Raw genomic sequence first — 6,000 nt, 5'->3', positions numbered from 1 at the left:
AGCAGGGCTCCAGGATAATAATAATAATAATAGATACAGACAAAAGAGCTACAACACACAGCGTCTCTCTGAGGAGGGGTACTCAGGAAAACCCAAAGGGAGGAGGCAAAAGCAAGGGCACGAGAGGACTAGGACACCTCTGGCACTGCAGCTCCAGCCGTCAGCAGACACAACACAACTCCTAGCCCAGTGAACACATATCCTCCCACTAGAGGTTTACTTACCTGTTTCTGTCACCCAGAACAACGTATACAGCTTTCAACAACCATCACAAAAACTAACAAGACACACCCAAAGCAAGAAAAGCAAATCTGAGAAGACCAGACTCCAGCATGAAGCAATGGAATCATCAGCCAGTGAATTCAAAATAACCATGAATAATACAGAAAGAGCACTAATGGGAAAAATAAACAAGCTGTGAGAACAAATGGGTAAGGTTAACCGGGAGACAGAAGCACTGAAAACAAATCAAAAGGAAATGATGGAAATAAAAAAACATTGTAACGGAAGTGAAGGATGCCTACCATGGTTTCATAAGTATATATGGCACAAGTGGTACTAGAATCAGTGAGGGTCATGATGGATCAACGCAGACTCTTCAAACTCGAATGCAAGGGAAAAAATAATTTAAAAAAAAGAATAGAACACCTTAGAACTATGGGACAATTTCAAAAGATATAGTGTACGCGTAATTGGAATCCCAGAAGGAGAAGAAAGAGCAAATGGTACAGGAGAAATATTTGGACTAATAATGGCCAAGAATGCTCCAAAATTGATGACAGACAAGAAACACAGATCTAGGATACTCAGAGAATACAAAGCATATTTAAGTCCTGTAAAAATTGCAATGAAGCATGTATTAAACTGGCAATAAATAAGTAAAATAATAAAAATTTAAAATGTATAAAGGAAATGCAAAGAGAAAATCTTGAAAGAGGCCTGTGGGAGTGGTGAATATTCTTCTATTCACAGAAGAATAGAGATTGTCATACTGAGGGAAGTGAGTCAGAGAAAGCAAATATCATATGATATTGATTATATGCAAGATCTTTAAAACACTGGTACAAATGAACTTAGTTACAAAATAGAAGTATCCTGGCATCTGCAGCCCATGGGGTTGCCAAGAGTCAGACAGAACTTTGCGACTGAACAATAACAACAAGTAGAGTCACAGATATATTAAACAAACTCACGGTTACCAGGGGATATGGAGGGGGTGATAAACTGGGAGAATGGGATTGACATATACACGCTGCTATATATAAAATAGATAAGTAATAAGAATCTGCTGTATACTAAAGGGAACTCTAAGTACTCATATGGGAAAAAATTCTAAAAACGAGTAGATATATGTGTATGTATAACTGAATCACTGCTGTACACCTGAAACAGACACAACACTATAAACCAACTATACTCCAATAAAAATTTGTAAGATAGAATTACAGCAAACTTCTCATCAGAAACAATTCAAGCAAGAAAATAATGATACTCAGTTTGTAGTGTTCAAAGGAAAAACACCAACCTAGAGTTTCCTATCGAATGAAATTAACCTTCAAAAATGAAAGAAAGCTAAAGGACTTCTAGACAAACAAAGACTAAGGGAATTAATCACCAGAAAACCTGTCCTGCAAGAAATGTCAAAAAATTTTCGCCAAGAAGGAAAATCATATACATCAGAAACATGGACCTATGTTTAAAAAAGGAAGTGCATAAGAAGAGAAATAGATGAGGGTGAAACAGTCTTTTTCTTATTCTTAATCTAAGAAACATCTTTTTAAGGTAGACATGGTAACAAAGCATTGAATTGTCATAACAAATGAATAAGGGAAATAAAGGAGAAAATATAATACAGGAAGTGAAAGTCACTCAGTCTTGTCCTATTCTTTGAGACCCAGTCCATGGAATTCTCCAGGCCAGAATACTGGAGTGGGTAGCCTCTCCCATCTCTTAGGGGATCTTCCCAACCAAGGGATTGAACCCAGGTCTCCTGCATTGCAGGCAGATTCTTTACCAGATGAGCCACAAGGGAAGCCCAAGAATACTGGAGTGGGTAGCCTATCCCTTCACCAGCAGATCTTCTTGACCCAGGAATTGAACTGGGGTCTTCTGCATTGCAGGACGATTCTTTACCAACTGAGCTATGAGGGAAGCCATAAAATGGGAAGAGAGGGAGGAATTGGGAATATCTGATATAGGGCACTTGTAATGATACATGAAGTGGAACAGTTTCATATGAAGGTGAATGGAACTTACTTAAAAATATGAAGTGAAGTGAAGTTGGTCAGTCGTGTCCGACTCTTTGCGACCCCATGGACTGTAGCCCACCACACTTCTCTGTCCATGGGATTTTCCAGGCAAGAGTACTGGAGTGGGTTGCCATTTCCTTCTCCAACTTAAAAATATATGTTATAACAAAAGATAGTTTTTTTCAAGTGGTGCTGGAAATTTCAGATGGAGATTTCAGATGGAAAACAAGGAACTTCAAGATATTATTTACCTCTTACATGAAAGTTAAAGGAATAATAGACTTAAATATAAAATGTAAAACTATTAAACATTTAAAAGGATAGGAGAATATCTTCATGTTATTGGTTTAGGCAAAGAGTTCTTAAATATGACATTAAGTCAATAAAAAACTGTACATTTAACTTTAGCACAATTAAAAGTTTTGTTCTGTATATAACACTGACAACATAATGAAAAATCAAACTATAGATGGAAGAATATAAATGCAAATTATATATATATATATATATATATATTACAAAGGACTTGTGTCCAGAATATATAAATCTTTCTCTAATCACAAAAATAAGGATTCTGAGAAGGTCCTAAGATGACCGAGGAATGGGACGGGGAGACCACTTTCTCCCCCACAAATTCATCGAAAGAACATTTGAACACAAAGCAAATTCCACAGAACAACTTCTGAATGCTGGCAGAGACCATCAGGCACCCAGAAAGGCAGCCCATTGTCTTCGAAAGGAGGTAGGACAAAATATAAAAGATAAAAAGAGAGACAAAAGAGGTAGGGATGGAGATCTGTCCTGGGAAGGGAGTCTTAAAAAAGAGAGAAGTTTCCAAACACCGGGAAACACTCTCTCCGGTAGGTCTGTGGTGAGCTTTGGAACTTCAGAGGGCAAAATAACCCGGAGGAAAAATTTTAAAAAATAAATAAATAATTAAAACCCACAGATTACCTGCCTAACAGCAACTCCCAGCAGAGCAGCAGCCCAGAGGTTCACATCCCCCATTAGCAAGTGGGGGAGGGACAGGGAGGAGCTGGCTGCATTGCTTAGGATAAGGACAGGACCTGAATGCCCTGAGGGCAATCTGAGGGAACTAGCTTGAGATAGCAGCCCAGACTGTGGGATAGCTACCCTGCGAAAAGCCCTAACCTAAGACACTGCCAGGCATGCTCACAGAACAAAGGACTGAGCAGAGCTAGCCGGCTGCAGACCGACCCATCCCCTGCCCAAGACAGGCCAGAATACTGGAGTGGCTCAGTGTTAAATACTTAGCGCCTTAGACCTGGGAAGTGCATGCAAACCAGGACGCATATCAGACAGTTCCCGGCAGAGGAACCTAGAGTCTGAGCAGTGTAGACTGAGAAAGCACACACACCGTGAGCAGGGGCAAACCCAGTGTGGCTGAATCACTGTGAACACAAGCCAGTGATATTTGTTTGCAGTGTTCCTCCCTCCCCAAAGCACGACTGAACAAGCAAGCCTTAAAAAAAAGTGACCACCACTGCGCCCCTTGTGTCAGGGTGGAAATTAGACACTGAAGAGACCAGCAAACAGAAGAAGCTAAAATAAGCAGAGGGAACCACTTTGGAAGTGACAGGTGCAATAGATTAAAATCCTGTAGTTAGCACCGACTACATAGGAAGAGGCCTATAGACCTTGAGAAGTACAAACCAGACCAAGGAACTATCTGAAAATGAACTGACCCCACACTGTCCGCAACAGCTCCAGAGCAAGTCTTAGATATATTTTTACTATTATCATTTGTTAAATTTAAAAAAATATTTTATTTTATTTTTAAGTCCCCATTACTCCTTTAATTTTCATTTTTATAACCTACTATTAATTTGCAAAAAAAAAAGAAGAAAGAAAGAAAGAAAGACCCTATTTTTAAAGCAAACCATATATATATTTTATAATTTTTGTGACTTTGTTTTTTTTTTTTTTAATATTATAATTTTGAGAATCTAACCCCTACTCTAGATTTTTAATCTTTGCTTTTTGGTATTTGTTATCAACTTTGTATATTTAAGAACCCAATCTTCAGTACCCATTTCTAATGGGAGCAAGATCACTGCCCTGATTGCTCTCTCCCACTTTTGACTCTCCTTTTTCTCCAACAGGTCGCCTCTATCTCCCCCCTCCCCATATTCTTCTCTACCCAACTCGGCGAATCTCTTTGTGTTCCAGGCTGTGGAGAAAATTTAGGGAACTGATTACTGGCTGGATCTGTCTCACTCCTTTTGATTCCCCCTTTTATCTTCCTGGCCACCTCTGTCTCCTTCCTCCCTCTTTTCTCTGTGTAACTCCATAAACATCTCTGAGGGATCCAGACTGTGGAGAGCACATAAGGAAGTGATTACTGGCTAGCTTGCTCTCGCCCCTTTTGATTCCCCCTCTTCTCCTCCTGGTCACCTCTATCTCCCTCCTCCCTCTTCTCTTCTCCATGTAACTCTGTGTACCTCTCTGGGTGTCCCTTGCTGTGGAAAAACTTTTCATCATTAACCTAGATGTTTTATCATCGGTGCTGTATAGATGGAGAAGTCTTGAGGCTACTGTAAGAATAAAACTAAAAATCAGAGGTAGGAGGCTTAAGTCCAAATCCTGAGAACACCAGAGAACTCCTGAATCCAGGGAACATCTATCAATAGGAGCTCATCAAATGCCTCCATACCTATGCTGAAACCAAGCACACTCAAGGGCCAACAAGTTCCAGAGCAAGACATACCATGCAAATTCTCCAGCAACACAGGAACATAACCCTCAGTTTAGTTCAGTTCAGTTCAGTCACTTAGTCGTGTCTGACTCTTTGAAACCCCATGTATCACAGCACGCCAGGCCTCCCTGTCCATCACCAACACCCAGATTTCACTCAGACTCACATCCATCGAGTCAGTGATGCCATCCAGCCATCTCATCCCCTGTCGTCCCCTTCTCCTCCTGTCATCCCCCAGCATCAGAGTCTATTCCAATGAGTCAACTCTTCGCATGAGGTGGCCAAAATACTGGAGTTTCAGCTTTAGCATCATTCCTTCCAAAGAAATCCCAGGGCTGATCTCCTTTAGAATGGACTGGTTGGATCTCCTTGCAGTCCAAGGGACTCTCAAGAGTCTTCTCCAACACCACAGTTCAAAAGCATCAATTCTTCAGTGCTCAGCTTTCTTCACAGTCCAACTCTCACATCCATACATGACCACAGGAAAAACCATAGCCTTGACTAGACGAAACTTTGTTGGCAAAGTAATGTCTCTGCTTTTGAATATGCTATCTAGGTTTGTCATAACCTTCCTTCCAAGGAGCAAAGGTCTTTTAATTTCATGGCTGCAGTCACTATCTGTAGTGATTTTGGAGCCCAGAAAAATAAAGCCTGGCACTTTCCACTGTTTCCCCATCTATTTCCCATGGGGGACCAGATGTCATGATCTTTGTTTTCTGAATGTTGAGTTTTAAGCCAACTTTTTCACTCTCCTCTTTCACTTTCATCAAGAGGCTTTTTAGTTCCTCTTCACTTTCTGCCATAAGGGTGGTGTCATCTGCATATCTGAGGTTACTGATATTTCTCCCGGCAATCCTGATTCCAGCTTGTGCTTCTTCCAGCCCAGCGTTTCTCATGATGTACTCTGCATAGAATTTAAATAAACAGAGTGACAATATACAGCCTTGACGTACTCCTTTTCCTGTTTGGAACCAGTCTGTTGTTCCATGTCCAGTTCTAACTGTTGCTTCCTGACCTGCATACACGTTTCTCAAG

The sequence above is a fragment of the Bubalus kerabau genome, chromosome 21 (genome assembly GCF_029407905.1).
Source record: "Bubalus kerabau isolate K-KA32 ecotype Philippines breed swamp buffalo chromosome 21, PCC_UOA_SB_1v2, whole genome shotgun sequence".
Lineage (NCBI taxonomy): Eukaryota > Metazoa > Chordata > Mammalia > Artiodactyla > Bovidae > Bubalus > Bubalus kerabau.
This window is presented reverse-complemented; position numbering follows the sequence as displayed.